This window comes from Canis lupus, chromosome 35, assembly GCF_048164855.1.
Source record: "Canis lupus baileyi chromosome 35, mCanLup2.hap1, whole genome shotgun sequence".
Lineage (NCBI taxonomy): Eukaryota > Metazoa > Chordata > Mammalia > Carnivora > Canidae > Canis > Canis lupus.
In genome coordinates, this window is record NC_132872.1 from 27,995,394 (window position 1) to 28,012,742 (window position 17,349).

Below are 17,349 nucleotides of genomic sequence, written 5' to 3' on the forward strand. Positions count from 1 at the left end.
TTACTACCAAGTTAGAATTGCACTGTAGGTATTTATAGAGTATGCATATACATTTCTTTTTGATCTGTTCATCAGCTGATGAACATTTGGGTTGTTTTAATAATTTGGCTATTGTAGATAATGCCGCCATTTACCCCTTGGATTAGTATTTTCGTATTCTGGGTTAATACCTAGTAGTGCAATTGCTGGATCATAAGGTAGCTCTATTTTTAACTTTTTGAGGAAACTCCATATTGTTCTCCACAGTGGCTGCACCAGTTTGCATTCCCACCAACAGTGCAGGAGGGGTCCACGTTCTCCACATCCTTTCCAACACCTGTTGTTTCTTATGTTGTTGATTTTAGCCATTCTGACAAGTGTGTGAGTTGATATCTCATTGTCATTTTGATTTGCATTTTCCTGATGATGAGTGATGCTGAGCATCTTTTCATGTGTCTATTGGCATCTGTATGTCTTCTTTGGAGAAATCTTTTCTACCCATTTTTAATTGGGTTATTTGGGAATTTTTGGTGTTGAATTTTGTAAGTTCTTTATGTATTTTGGATACTAACCCTTTATTGGATATGTCATTTACAAATATCTTCTCCTATTCAGCAGGTTGCCTTTTTGTTTGGTTGTTCCTTAACTGTGCAGAAGCTTTTTTAAATTAAATTAAATTGTGTGTGTGTGTGTGTGTGTGTGTGTGTGGTCTCAATAGTTTAGTATTGTTTTTGTTTCCCTTTCTCTGGAGAAAATCTACAAAAATTTGTTACGGCCGATATCAAAGACATTACTGCTTGTATTCTCTAGTAGGATTTTTATGGTTTCAGTATTCACATTTAGGTCTTCAATCAATTATGAATTTATTTTTGTGTGTGATGTAAGAAAGTAGTGAAATTTCATTCCTTTGCATGTAGCTGCCCAGTTTTCCCAACAAATTTGTTGAAGAGATTGTCTTTTTCCCCACTGGATATTCTTTCCTTCTCTTTCAAAGATTAATTGACCATATAATTATGGGTTTATTCCTGGGCTTTCTGCTCTGTTCCATTGATCTATGTATCTGTTTTTGTGCCAGTTCCATACTGTTTTGGTCACTATAGTTTTATAATATAAATTGAAGTCTGGAATTGTGATTCCTCCATCTTTGCTTTTCTTTTTCCAGATTGCTTTGGCTATTCAGGTTCTTTTGTGGTTCCATACAAATTTTAGGATTGTTTCTTTTAGTTCTATGAAAAATGCTGTTGGTATTTTGATAGGGACTGCATTACATGTGTAGACTGCTTTGGATAGGATAGAGATTTTAACAGTGTTCTTCGAATCCACGAACATGGACTGTCTTTCCATTTCTTTGTGCCATCTCCAATTTTTTTTCATTAGTGTTATATAATTTTCAGGGTACAGGTCTTTCACATCTGTAGTTAGGTTTATTCCTTGGTATATTTTTAATTTGGAGTGCATTTGTAAATGGAATGGTTTTCTTAATTTCTCCTTCTGCTGCTTCATTACTGGTGTGTAGAAATGCAACAGATTTCTGACATTGATATTGCATCCTAGGACTTTACTGAAATCATGTATGAGTTCTAGTATTTTTTTTTTTTTTTTTTTGGTGGAGTCTTCTACGTTATCTCTGTAGAGTATCATGTACTCTGTAAATAGTGACAGTCTGGCTTCTTCCTTGCTGATTTGGATGCCTTTTATATATTTTTTGTTGTCTGATTGCTGTGGTTAGGACTTCCAGTGCTAATGTGAATAAAAGAATTTTTGCATCTATGTTCAGGGATATTGGCCTATAGTTCTCTTTTTTAGTGGCATTTTCATCGGTTTTATGAAAAACAGATTTTTTTAATGTTTTTATCCTGGTTTTATCAGGGTAACACTGGCCTCATAGAATGAAATGAGAAGCTTTCCTTACTTTTTAATTTCTTGGAATTGTTTGAGAAGAATAGTATTAACTCTGCTTTTTAAAAGTTTAGTATAATTTGCCTGTGAAGCTTTCTGATCCTGGACTTTTGTTTTTTGGGATTTTTTTGATTACTGATTCAATTTCTTTGCTGATTATTGGTCTGTTCAAGTTTTCTATTTCTTCCTGTTTCAATTTTGGTAATTTGCAATGTCTTCTAAGTTGTCCAATTGTTAGCATATAGTTTTTCATAATATGATTTGTATTTAAGTGGTGTTGCTTATTATTTCTTCTCTCTCATTTGTGATTTTATTTACTTGAGTTTTTTTCTCTTTTTTTCTTGATAAGTCTGGCTAGAGGTTTATTAGTTTTATTGGGGCCTTTTTTTTTTTTTTCAAAGAACCAGTTCCTGGTTCCATTGATGTGTTCTATTTTTTTTTTTTTTTTTTTTTTTTTAGTTTCTGTGTCATCTATGTTTGCTGTAATCTTTATTGTTTCCTTCCTTCTGATGGTTTTAGGTTTTGTTTGCTGTTCTTTTTCTAGCTGCTTCATATTGTGCATTTGAGATTTTTTTGCTTCTTGAGGTAAGCCTGTATTGCTATAAAATTCCCTCCTAGAACCACTTTTGCTGCATCCCAAAGGTTTTGAATTCTTGTGTGTTCATTTTCATTTGTTTTCATGTGCTTTTTTATTTCTGGTTCTTTTATTTTTTGGTTGACCCAACATTGTTTAATAGCATGATGCTTAATCTTTATGTATTTGTGGTCTTTCCAGATTTTTTCTTGTTGTTGACCTCAGTTTCATAATATTGTGGTCAGAAAAGATGCATGGTATGAGTTCGATCTTGAATTTTTTGAGGCTGGTTTTGTGGGCTAATATGTAATCTATTCTGAAGAATCTTACATGTATACTTGAAAAGAATGTGTATTCTGCTGTTTTAGGATGGAATGTTCTGGATATATTTGTTAAGTGCACCTAGTCTAGGGTGTCATTCATTCAAAGCCATTGTTTCCTTGTTTATTTTTTGCTTAGATGGTCTGTCCATTGCTGTAAGTGGTCTTTTAAAGTCCCCTACTATTATTGTATTATTATCTATTCATTCCTTTATCTTTCTTATTAAGTTTTTAACTGTTAACTGTTATTAACTGTTTAGTTTTTAACTTTATTTTTGTTATTAGCTGTTATTAACTATTAACTGTTATTAACTATTAAGGTCTCAACTGTAATATTTGGGTGTTTCTATGTTGGAATCATAATTATATTGTTATATCTTCCTGTTAGATTATCTCATTATTATTTAGTGTCCTACTTTGTTTCTTGTTACAGTCTCTATTTTAAAAGTCTGTCTGACATAAGTATTGCTACTCCAGCTTTCTTTTGACATCCATTTGCATGATAGATGTTTCTCCATTCCCTCACTTTCAATCTACAGGTGTCTTTAGATCTAAAATGAGTCTCTTTTAGGCAGTACAAAGATATGGGTCTTGTTTTTTGATGCATTCTTTCATCCTATGTCTTTTGATTGGAGCATTCACTCTATTTACATTCAAATTAATTATTAATCTATCTGTTGATCAAACAATTGATCTCCCTATCTCCCTTTAGTTCTCCGTGTACTCCAGCTATCTATTCTCCCTACACCTTCAGCTCCATCTTTACATTTCAGGAAGACCACTAAGCTGTATCTGGTCTCCCCTCTGGTAAATGGCCAGGAAACTCTCTTGAGAGTAATCTGGGGCAATAGTAGTGCTCATTCCCTTATTTATTTATGTTCCTTCTGAATCACTGGCCTTTGTTGCCTGATGTTCAATACCATGAGAACTGTTTCATATATATATTAGGGTTTTCTTTTTTTGTTTCATGTAGGAGGATAAACCTGATGTTCATAAATGGAAGTTCTTGCATGATATCTTTAACCAATTACCTATATTCAATTTCCAGATGCTATTTATATTTTCCTTTGATGTTATATTATACATGATTATTTCAAAACCAATTGACTATTTTTGAATTTTATTTTTTGCTATCACTTGTGTCCTCCACATACAAAAATTAGACACTGTGCTAGGCCCTCAAATGCTCATCCTAGATAAACCATCAACTATGTTAATATTGGATGAGTATATTCACCCAACAACCATAATCTCTGCATCACAATAAGGTGCGATACCAGTAACTATTATTCATTATACCTTTTAGTAAATTCTACATCTTCCCTTGCACATCCTGATAACAACAACTATCTGAAATGTATAGTGAAAAGGATGATTTCAAGTGCTGTCAATAGGTGCCAGCTAGTACCTGAATGGGTTTGAATAGCAGCAATTTAATGAATTACTTCACCAAACACTGAAAAGCACATTAAGGTGTCATCCTTGCATTTGAGAATAAAAGGGAAAATTCATTTTCTATGGCTTTCAAACTGGTTATCTTTATGTTCTGAGATGCAGAATCATGGTGACCATGTGGTTGCAGCTATTAGCGAACTAATAGTAGAGAACTTCAAACTTGGAACAGGAGAAGAATGAAAATGAAGTAGGGGGTGGAAATATGGATAGGAACAGGGTTTTTATAAGTGTATATCACCATCCAGGCTACCTCATTGCTTATAGATGCAAAAAAAATTTAGAATCAAACTAGAGTATTTGAAAACCATATTTTGGTGCAAATATAACTCCAAGAACAGTTAAAAATGCCTGGGTAAAGTAAAGTACAAATTAGGAATAATGCATAATCAGGAGCCATAAAGAACCTGGGAATGAATGATTTCATTGCCAATCCTGGCTACTTCCTGCTGATCCTCTAATATCAGTATGACGTAGTGGATTGAGCATTTCTTCATTCTGATGTTTCTAGTATCAACATGTGAATGTGTTTTAGTAATTCAGGACCTCAGAAAGAAGTTAAAGATATTATGACCAAACAATATGAATCATTACAAACATTATTTTAAAACATCTGTGACTGTCAAAATACCATATTCATTTTGAATCATCAACCCTTCACAGTAAGAAATGTAGGAAATATTCTACTTATAAGGAATAACATGCCGTTTCTGCTTCTGGACACTAAAATTAGTTTTGTCACTTTTATTGGGCTGATAAAAAGTATAACCTATAGTTTTATAAAACTGATATGTGGTTTTTGATAACAGGAAATCTCTGGACTAATGGTATATGCAAGAAACCTACTGCGGCACTCAACTACAGTTTACATTTCTATGTTATTGCATATCTATTGCTATTATTCTATTGGTGTTACTTTTTACAATGTCAGTTACCTCTAGATTTTTGTATTTGCAGAGCTGGGAAAGATGAGTTATGTGCTTCATCCTCTATTTGTTTCACTACTCCGTGTCCTCCTGGTTCCACTAATCTGAGCTCATAATTATTATATTTCTTTATATGGGTTTTTTCCAAGACTTTATTTTCTCCTTGATCACCTTGCTTCTGATACTATCCTTTCCGACCTCTACCCACTGTAATTCACTAAGCTACTCATTATATCTCAGGCACACAGTATGAGCCCTCATTATTTTCATGATCCTATTTCTTAGGTTTCCTTGTTGTGGTTACCCAGAAGGGGATCCTTATTAAACACTATGGTCTCATGACAGATTGGTCTTTTACCACTTTGTCTTCTTATTTTTTTAAAGATTTTATTCATTTATTCATGAGAGACACAGATAGGGGGCAGAGACACAGGCAGAGGGAGAAGTAGACTCCCCACAAGGAGCCCAGTGCAGGACTCAATCCCAGGACCCTGGGATCACACGCTGAGCCAAAGGCAGAGGCTCAACCACTGAGCCACCCAGGTGCTTCAATACTTACTTTTTATTGTGCTATGTGCTCTCCTTTGTTCTAGTTCTCAATAATGTCCCTGGCTTTTATCATGAAAGGATTATTAAATCTGTATTGTAGATTTCTTCAGAAAATTAACAGTTTTCAGGATGATAGCCTTAATCAGTAGGTAGCAGAGAGATAAAAACACATGCATTTTGCTGACAAAATAGTGGGGTTTAAAAATTTGGTGTAAGGGGTGGCTCAGTCAGTTGAGCATGCAGCTCTTGATTTCGACTCAGGTCATAATATCAGGGTCATGAGATCAGGCTCTGTACTCTGCGGGGAGTCTGCATAAGGATTTTCTTCCTCTTCCTCTCTCTCATAAATAAATAAATAAATATGGGCAGCCCCAGTGGCTCAGAGGTTTAGTGCCACCTTCAACCCAGGGCCTGATCCTGGAGACCCAGGATCGTGTCCCACATCGGGCTCCCTGCATGGAGCCTGCTCCTCCCTCTGCCTGTGTCTCTGCCTCTCTTTCTCTGTGTCTCTCATGAATAAATAAATTATATATATATAAAAGGGACACCTGGGTGACTCAATGGTTGGGCACCTGCCTTTGGCTCAGGTCGCGATCCTGGGATCCAGGATCGAGTCCCACATCGGGCTCCCTGAAAGGAGCCTACTTCTCTCTCTGGCTGTGTCTCTGCCTCTCTCTCAGTCTGTGTCTCATGAATAAATAAATACATCTTAAAAAAATTAAATAATAAAATAAAATATTTTTAAAAAACAAATAAATCTTAAAAAAAGAAAACTTGGTGTAATATTTTGGAGAAATTAACCATTTGAAGCCTCAGTTTATTCACCTAGAAAATCATTACTCTGGAGTAATTTAATAACTGTCATAGGTTAAATTATGTTACTTAAAAAGATACATGAAGTTCTAATCCCCAATACCTCAGAAAGTGACTTTATTTGTAAATAAGGCTATTACAGATTAATTAAGATGAGGTCATACTGGGGTAAGATCTCATATGATCTGTGTCCTAATAAGAAGGCAACATCACGTGAAGCCAAAGGCACACAAGGAGAATGCCATGTGACCATGGAAGGAAGGAGAGAAGTGCTGTAGCTGCAAACCAAAAAGCACCAAGAATTGCCAGCGAATGACCAGAAGCTAGGAGGAGGTGAGGAGGGTTCTTCCTTGCAAGTGTCAGAAGGAGCATGACCACGCTAACAACATGATTTTGCAAGTCTGGCCTCCAGAACTGTAAGACAGTAACTCTCTATTATTTGGCACCACCAAGTTTGTGCTGATTTTCTTGCAGCATCCCCAGGAAATTGGAAATAATATATTACCTTGCAGTGCAGTACAATTACTTAAGTAATTCATGATAAGCACCGAGTACAGAGTTGGCCTCGCAGAAGCACTACATAAATATGAGATGTTGTCACCATTATTCCTAATATTTGCCCATACAAATATCAAACTCCTTTTTTCCCCATGACTCTTTTCTGTTTCAGCTCTGAAAACTAATGTTTCTTTCATGAGTGTGCTGCAAGGAACAAATAGCCATATTCACTATACAAAAGTTTTAGTCACTTTTAAACTGTTCCTGTCCAAGCAGAAAATTGCTAAATATTCAAATACTTCCTGCCAAAATATGAGTGGGTTGCAACTGTATTTCAAATAAACACATATTAAGAATTTCTAATTTGTGTTACCAAAAAAAAAAAATATTTTGGATTTTGTCTTAGGGGATATTGTAGGGAAAGACTAGTGGAAGGCGGAAGGCATAGACTTTTTCTAATAAAATTCTTTGGCACTGGGGCAGCCCGGGGAGCTCAGCGATTTAGCGCCACCTTCAGCCTGAAGCCTGATCCTGGAGCCCGGGGATCGAGTCCCACCTCGGGCTCCCTGCATGGAGCCTGTTTCTCCCTCTGCCTGTGTCTCTGCCTATCTCTCTTCTTTGTGTATCTCTCTCTGTCTCTCATGAATAAATAAATAAAATCTTTAAAAAAAAAAGTTCTTTGGCTCTGCCATGAGATTTGCTGGTCTGTTTCCTTAATATCTGTTGTCCTTTCCTGCTCTGTCTATGCCCAGACATTCCCCCAGATGATCTCCTGCTCAGTGGCCAATAATGGAGCCCAGCAGATAGAGAAAAAAAAAAGTGACAGAGAGTCTGTGACAAAATCTAGAGGATCAAAGACATACAATTAACAATCCGTGGACTTGACAATGAAAACCTAATACTATTTCAATAGATGTAAAATTTTCAAATCATTATGAGAAAGAATAGATACTTTCACTTCTAAGGATGTATCTGCCACAGCAGGCAAGGGAATAGTTAAGATAAAAAAAAATAATTTGAAAATGTCACAAAATTTGTGTTAGGATAAAAATGAAACAATCCTCCCAGGGCTAAAATTACTCCCTGGGAATGAGTTAAGCACACAGAGATGCTGCATTAACTCCACGACGCCAATGTGCCATCCCAAATCATCAGAACCCTTCTCTTCGGTAGGAAATCACACCCTAGGAGAATTTGACTGATTATACTCAGATATGTTCATTATAATATGTAGAGAAAAATTATCCCAGAAGCTTAATTTCTCATGATATGTACAAGAAGAATTTGCCACACATACAAATGCTAATTCAGTCTTTCATAATATTCTTAATGTTTATGACTTTAGAATGACAAAATAACCATTTATCAGAAATCAAATAAGGGGCGCCTGGGTGGCTCCGCATCTGCCTTCCGCTCAGGTCATAATCCCAGAGTCCTAGGATTGAGCCCTGCATTGGACTCTCTGCTAAACCAGAAGCCTGCTTCTCCCTGTCCCCGTGCCCTCCCCCTGCTTGTGCTCTCTCTGTCAAATATATAAGTAAAATCTTTTTTTTTTTTAAAGAAAGAAATCAAATAAATGAGGCAAAGAAATAACATTATTTGGAATTTTTGTTTGGCTATCCATACAAACATTATTTTAGGGAATAATAAGTTCATGGTTATAATCAAATATGGTCTGATGACCGTATCCCATATTACTGTTAATAGTTGTATGTGCTCCTTAGAGGAAAGATTAGTACAACAGAAACAGTGACAATATGAATAAATATGATTGGTAGGTTGTTATAGGACAAACTTGAAATATCATTTACAAATAATGTTCTAGCCACCATATCTTTCACAGATGAAGTTTTCAAATAAAAGATAGTTGCGTAAACAAGCTTAGATTTTCTACTTTTGTCAATACAATGCATATACTTGAAGTGCTGTCGATTATTTACTTTTATACATTACACATAGTTCATTAAAAAATGTTTAGATGTTTAATACATATAATATTTGCGACTCCTGAATTTTATTAGTAACAAGAAATAAAACAGACAACAGTAAAAGTGAAATAGTTCTATCCCTAGCTCTATCTATCTAAAAGGCCTACTATAATTTCGATGAAAATGTTGATATAACTTTTATAGCACATATGTGATAAAAAAGCTGATTCCAGGGTATTTAGAACCATTCTGACACTTTGTTTGCTACAATGTGATTCAGGCCCTTCTCTACAGGCAACCTATTAGACGGGTAGGTAAGGAAAACTTTACATTTATCATTCATATTTCCCATACTCAATTTGGTGCTCATTTGCTGATCTGTTTACATAGTTCATTATCAAATTACCCTGGAATATTAAATTTTAAAAATAAAATAAAATTTTAAATAAAATGTGTGCTATATAAATGATTATCTCTCAGTTCATAACTGCATCTCTAATGTAATTGAACAATTATTCATAATACATAATACAGACGTTGTAATCTTTATATACAAAATGAAGATAGTATATTTAATCACAAATTTAGCAAGAAATAAATATTTTATGTTATGATCTTCAGTTATTTTTAGCTAGGACATATATTTGCACTAGTAGCAAAAAGCTATAGGAAAATGCATTTTCTTTTTATTTGATCACATTTTGACATATATATAAAGAACTTGTGCCATCCTCCTCCTCCTCATTTTACTACCATTATTATCTAATCTCCATTTTGATATTAGATTTCAGAATTTTGTTTATAAATTCTACAAACACAAAGTGGTGTGTTGGAGTTTACAACATAACAGTTCATGACAGCTAGATTAAATTTTCAGAATTTTGTGAATTGTTGGAATCCACATCCATATCTTGAAACCTGTCATAGTGGCATTATTTACATCACAGAAATAGGCAAAAACTACAAATCAGAGAGGTTTTTTTTCCTCCAATAGGAGAGTTAGGTTTTCTATATTTACTAAAAATTCCCTACAGACATAAATGTAAAATAAATCTATTACTTTGATATGAAGAATGACCCTCCAACGATGTAACTATGTTCTAATTCCGGGGACCTGTGAATATTTTATGTTATATGACAAAAGGTGCTTTGCAGATGTAATTAAGGCTGTGGAACTTAAGATAGGGACCTGATTGTGGATTGTCCCAGTAGGCACAATCTAATCCCATGCAGTTTTAAAATCAGAGGACTTTCTCGGGCCTGGGGCATAGGAAATAAGACAGAGGAGGTTTGGGGCCTCTGGGTGGCTCAGTCAGTTAAGTTTGGCTCAGGTCATGATCTGGGGTCTGGAGGTAGAGTCTCAACACAGTTCTGTGCTCATCGGAGAGTCAGTTTCCCCTCTTCCTCTCCCCTCCCCTTCCTGCTACTTTCCAGCATTTGTTCACTCTCTCTTTCTCTCTCCTAAATAAATAAATGAATAATCTTTAAAAAAAAAAAAAGAAAGAAAGAAAAGAAGGGAGTTTCAGAGAGATTTGGAATGTGAGAAGGACTTGAGTCAGTGTCCGTGACCTTGAAGATGAAAAGAGGCCAAAATCGGGCAAAGTAGGAGGACTGTAGAAGGTGACTATAATCATTGCTAAGGGAAATCATTCATTTGACTGAGAGGAATTTGTTAAAGATATTTTGTCATTTTCAACACTTAAAAAAAACTTTATATATATTTTATAAATTATATGTTGATATATATTTATAAACATGCATTTACACAATTTATGTATGTATGTATATACATAAGACTTAGTGATTTCTTATGTATGATAAAATATAGTTAATTTGAATGAAATCTAGACATTTTATTTAAAATACTGGTAATTTTCAATTAAGTTTATTCTTTCTAATTTCAGTATTATTTTGGATAATAATCTTTAAATTACCAAGAACAGGTCAGTACAACCCACATTGATGAAACAAAATTGTATATTTTTTAGAATTGCGTAACATGTTTAATGATTATTTATTCACTAAATGGAATTACATCACCCATCAAATGGGATTATTATAGATATAAATGCCATAATCTATATCATTTTGAAGTCTGGAGTTTCTATGTGCTTCTAACATACCATTAGTTTCAGATCCATCGTAACACATTATCAACTAGAATACACTGTATTCAAACGTATTTGGATGAATTTAAAATCTTATTTAGAAACATGTCATAGGTTGTTAAAGCCCTGCTTTAAGCATGTTCATAAGCAACAGTCTCCCCAGTCCTCTTCTTTCGTGACAAGACCAAAGAACCTGGATGATGCTAATCTAGAAGGACATTCACAACTCATGAAAGAATCATCACTGCTAATCAAATCAGAGGGAAAACCCACTACTCTGCACCACTGGAGACAGTTCATGTACTGAATATTTCATAAGAAGGGGGCTCTAGCTGAAGCGGAAATTCTCAACAGCTTCAGGTTGCGTGCAAATATTTACTTAAACATTCTAGCACAGTCCAATTGGTGTGCAGCAGTAACACCAGTGAGCCTGGAGTGATCCTTATAAATTATGGTAATTACATATGACATGATTCTTGCTAGGTCACAGCAGCTTGCTTTGGTCCCTCTCACTTTGCCAGAATTCCCCTCCTTGCATGATTAAGTGGGCAGGGTGCCATAGGAAATCGGATGCAAACACAATGACAAATGTCTGTTTTGACTGCTTAAATTTAAACTCAATTGTTGATTTGCAAAAACATCAAAACACAATCAAGGACTGACACTAAGCCCTTGAGTCAGGAGAATTGGGGTGGATGTAGAACTTGAAAGCCTTGGTGAAGACAATGCCAGGTTGTCAAAATTTGCAACAACTCTTTGTTCCAATGACACACAATACCTCACTGCATTTTTCTCTACGCATTTAAAGAACATCTTTGCCTCTACCTGTATATATATATATATATTTCAAAGATTCAAAAAACCCCAAACAATGATTTTTATTGTGTTTAATGATTATTTTTGCAATGTCCTGATAAGTGCTTTGAATGTTTAATTTAATCAATGATTAAAATATGAAGATTTAGGTAGAAAGGAAGCTAGAAACTGAAAACAGTTGTTAAGTTTGATACAAAGAAATTCATTTGCATGATTATTGACTAACCCATCCATACTTGGTTGTTAAATGTGGATAGTGAATGTTACTTCTTGATACCTCTCAGATTTTAATCCTTTCTTTTTGAGTTTATCATTGTGCTTTCCCTCTATTCTCAGAGTATTCAAAGTGATCTATTAATTCTTTACTTATACAAGTCGAGCAGGATTTCCTTTTAACATTTGCATATATCTGAGTGTCCTCTAATTTAAGTGTTCTTATTTGAAGTAGAGTCTAAAAGTAGGTTTTCAAGTATTAGTAAAAAGGACTGGTAAGATAACAGTATAGAAAGAGGAAAATAATGTAGTGATTAGTTTCCTGCCTTAAATATGAAGGGTATAATAAATAAGGCAAGAGAACAAAGTGTTTTATATGTGACATTTAAAAAAAGAAAAAAATTTCTGTAGCTTTGATATGTAGGAAGCTCTCATAAATACATGGGGATATTAATTGGTAGTTCTCATTGATAGTATGTATCCTGTTTATTAAAAATGGAAACTAGAAAAAATGGAAACACTGGAAAATGAACTAAACTAAAGGGAAAATGAAAATCAAACTGTCAAATTTAAGGTGTATGTAATTAATAAGCACAGAGAGTATTTTGTTAAGTGAGATGAGTCAGAGAAAGATAAATACCATATGATTTCATTCATATGTGGAACTTAAGAAACAAAACAAATGAGCAAAGGGAAAGAGAGAGAGGAGAAGAGAGTGAGAGAGATAACCAAGAAATAGACTCTTTTTTTTTTTTTTTTTGCAAACACACGAGGGTTTAAATAAACAAGCTCGAGCTTGGGTCCAAGTGTACCCAACACAGCAGAGCAGGGACTTGGACCCCGAGGTGGGTTTCAGCTTAGTTTTTATAGGCTGGTCTAGGGGATCTTCAGAAGGGGTGGAGGAATTTCTCAAGTTCTGTTTACATTTTGATATGGGGCCTTCAAAGGCATTGAGCTCTGTTCTCATTCTAATAGGGGCTTTCCAGGACGTTAAGCTGTAAGCTGTTTTCTTCCTGTAACTGAAGTAAGGTAAAGTTCAGCTCTTATTCACAGGGGCCTGGGATGGCTGTACTTGTGCTAACGCTGAACTTAAAGTGGAATGGCCTTAATTTTCTCGGCCTCTTAATTGTAGAGAACAAACTATTGGTCATCGAGGAGAGGTGGGTGGGGAATGGGTGAAATAGGTGATGGGGATTAAGGAGAGCACTTGTTGTGCACCAGATATTGTAAGTGCTGATCACTAAAGTATACATCTGAAACATGGTATGTTAACCTGGAATTTAAATAAAAACTTTAAAAAGAATAGATTTCTATGTTAATGCAAGTTTTTGTTTGTTTGTTTGTTTTGGTTTTTCTTTTTTTTTTAGGTTCTGAGGAGAAATCTATTGTGCTGAGTTGTTTGCACTCTTAAATATCAGATGTGACTGAACACGGTGTGACATGTGAAGGCACAAGTCACAATTAAACAAAATATTCCCTTGTGGCTGTGGCAAGTATTTTGCAGCAGAACAAGGCTCCCAATGAGACTAACTATGCAGGATGTATAAACTCATTTAAAATATCATCTATAGGAATCCCTGGGTGGCTCGGTGGTTGAGCATCTGCCTTTGGCTCAGTGAGTGATCCCGGAGTCCCGAGATCGAGTCCCACATGGGGCTCCCCGCAGGAGCCTGCTTCTCCCTCTGCCTGTGTCTCTGCCTCTATCTCTGTGTCTCTCATGAATAAATAAATGATTTTTTAAAAAATAAAATAAAATATCATCTATTGAATGCATCATAAAGTTTCCAAGGCAGCGGTAATTGAAGCCTAATGATCTTGTAGATAAAGAAAACTCAGAATCACACCGTCCCCTGTGGAATTCAGGGAACAGCATTTGATGTTAGACTGTACCTGACCAACCATAGAACTCTCTCGTCCTGGGTGTGTTATCCTTAAGGGAGGGATACTTCCTAGAGAAATTGTTAGATTATCAGCAGATCTTATGTGTTAAATGTTCTCTAGCACTCTAATATGTCTAAGCTACTGGGTTTCCCTCTCTAAAAAATATATTGGGAAATATCTGTCCTTCCTCTGCTTTTATCATAGCCAATGAAAACTTTCTGTTCCTTCTACTATGGCCAGATTCCCTTACAATCTATTTTCACCTGTATTCCCCATGTTTCTGTAAATATTATTTGGTGACAATTTTGTGATTCTTTTGGCACGCATCACACTTCTCACGGGTCGTATTTTGTAACTCAACCTTCACTGACTAATGGGATTTGAGTCTGGTTGTGTATCTAGAAGCAATGAGGTACGATAGGGCTATGCTCTTACTAGTTCAACAGTTCCTTGCAAGGCAGCTACTTCAGTGGAGGCCACTATGGATTTCACAGGCGAAGGGAGACTAACCTCTTCAAACAGGGAAGAAAGGGTTGCTTCTAGGAGCAAAGTTTAGAGTTTCAGTGTCTCCAGCTTCAATTGATTCCACCCATATAACCTCACCCAAATTTCTAGTGTCCCACGTTTCCCAAAGTTGTAACTTTTTAAATGAGGGATCCTGTGAGATTAAAAATCAAACCTGCTTTGTAAGTCATCCAGCAACATGAATAGACTGCGGACTCCGTTTTCAGAAATCATGTCCTTAGGCTACAGGAGAGAAGGGATTTTGCTGATGTTTTTTGTTTGTTTGTTTGTTTGTTTGTTTCATATCATTTTTTAAGTGGTCACTTATAGAAGCATTTATATTTCAATACAATCCTGAGTTTGTAATTTAAAGCAATGAACTCATTTAATTTGCCTATATTCTCCAGGACGCTTAGAGATCACCAAACAACTCCATTATACTCAGTGATCTTACTAAATTATTTTATGGCAGAAAATAGTTGATCACCCAATGCCTTGCATTCTGTATGCATTTGATCACAAGGTATTGACTACAGGTCATAATTTGAGTAACTTCTTTACCACCACGTTCTGTAGATTACCAGTGTCCCCTTTCCATTGAAAACATGGTTATTAATGTCTTTAAAAGCAAATCAAATATTTAATTTCACATAACCCAGTCTTAAATTTCTTTTTATCTAAAACAACTTCTAGTACCAATTTTAAAATCTCTCTTATTCTATCCATTATTTTAATACTCTCTGCCATCCATTAGTTCCACACAATATCTTGGGACACATGCTGCCATTTATATCCTGATGACTCTCACTCCATCACTAAATTTGCTTTGGAATTCTAGGAAAATGTACCTAAATATTTAAAATATTCATTTTATGTATTTGTTTCACAGGCACTTCAAAACAATATTTATAATCGTAAGCTCTTTGCCTGATCCTACAATATTGCTATTTTTTCGATGTTGCAAATCTTAGCAAGTATTATCATCCCTTCATTATGAAGGCCTGAAATCTTCATTGTTTTGATCCCTTTTCCTTATAACCCAACCCCTATCCAAAAAACCACTGAATCTCATCTAATCTATCTTCTAAATAACTCTCTAATTTTGTTATCTCTCCCATTGCCACAGACTCTACTAGTTCAGAAAATAATCATCATACTCTTGAGTCATTGAGCATCATAGTTTTACAGTTTTAATAATACAGACTAAGCATCATAGTTGTTTCTTATTGTCCTGTGATTACATACCCCATATGAAGAAAGAATAGTATTTGTCTAACATGAATCTCTTTGCTTTATCTAAAATGAACAGTTTCTAACAATGCTGATAGTAAAGCTGGAATGCTTTGTTACTTCACAGGACATTCTATGACATAGACTAACTCACCAGTGTTATCTTTTGCAGCTAGCCTCTGTTTTTTGCCATCTGGCTATACAGATATAATAAGTAATATTTTGAGCCAATAATAGTGCTTTATTTGCCCAGTTAATTAATTTTCTTACTAATTTTTTTCTCTACCCTCATGCAGCAGTGAATTCCCACCTCTCCCTAGCCTCAAATTGAGAGATTATATATAACAACAAAGACAAATTCTTCATGTTGAGATTCAAATTGTTTTCTGAATCTTATGAGATAGCATTCTTATTATTATGAGACTTCAATAAGATCTAGTTTTATTTTGTTAATCTTTTTCTTGTGGTGGTGGTGGTGGGGTGAGGGGTGTGTGTGTGGTGTGTGTGTGTGCGTGTGTGTGTGTATGACACATTTTAAAAAATCAAACTATGCATTGGGGTGACTGAGTGACTCAGAAGGGTGAGCATCCAACTTTTGATTTCAGCTTAGGTTATCATCTCAGGGCCACTGAGTCAAGCCCTGGGTCAGGCTCTATGCTTCAGATTCTCCCTCTCTCCCTCTATCCTTTGCTCTCTCTCTCTATCAAATAAAAACAACAACAACAACAACAGCTATACATTATGTGATAATATGATTTCATAGCTTTATATCCTGTTAAACTGCTATAATCAAAGTTTAAATGATTGTATTCTATATCTACTATGATGAAAGTTTATTGTCATATATTCCCAGAATGAATTTTTTCAATCTTTATATTAATGATTTGTACAAAGACATAGGCTATATGGCAATAGGATACACAAAGACACCAAACCAATGCATCTGAGATGGGTACAAACACTTTGTGTGACAAGAAAAGAAAAAAATAAAAAATAAAACAAAAACAGCAACCGAAAACTGTTCCCAAACACAAGGAAAAGATCAACTCAAATAGTAAGATTACACTCCACAGAAATAAAAGTAAACTCCAGTACTTTGTTTATAGTAACACACTGAATATATTAGGAATGATAGTTAATGACACTGAAACAGTCCTTGGGACAGTTAGTTGGTTAATGATCCCTTTGGGATTATGACTTAGCGATATTGTACACCTGTTTTTAATTATCTGCCTTAATTTTGCAGGAAATGTCACCAGGGCTGACTCTGGTCTCACATCATCATCCAACAAAAAGAATAGAGCACCCCTGTAACCCTTGTGTTATTAATCTGTTTGTAAGGGCTCTACTACCCATCCAAATCTATTTCTAATTAGATGGAGGACTACTCTTAATTGGTCTTTCTACCTCAAGGCTGTTATATCAGAATCAGAGGCTTGTTATTCATTGGATTATTTCCTTCATTGACCATTTAAATTAATAGAAGACACAGGGCCAAATATTTTACCCTTCTTTGGGGAAAAAAAATCAAAGCAAATTTCTTTGTAGTCCTGTTAACCAATAACGTATCCCTGATTCACACTAATGGGAAGCAAATAAAAACCTCATCATAATTTCATGACACCAGCTTTATTCTTTCTCAGGGGAAAATATATTAAG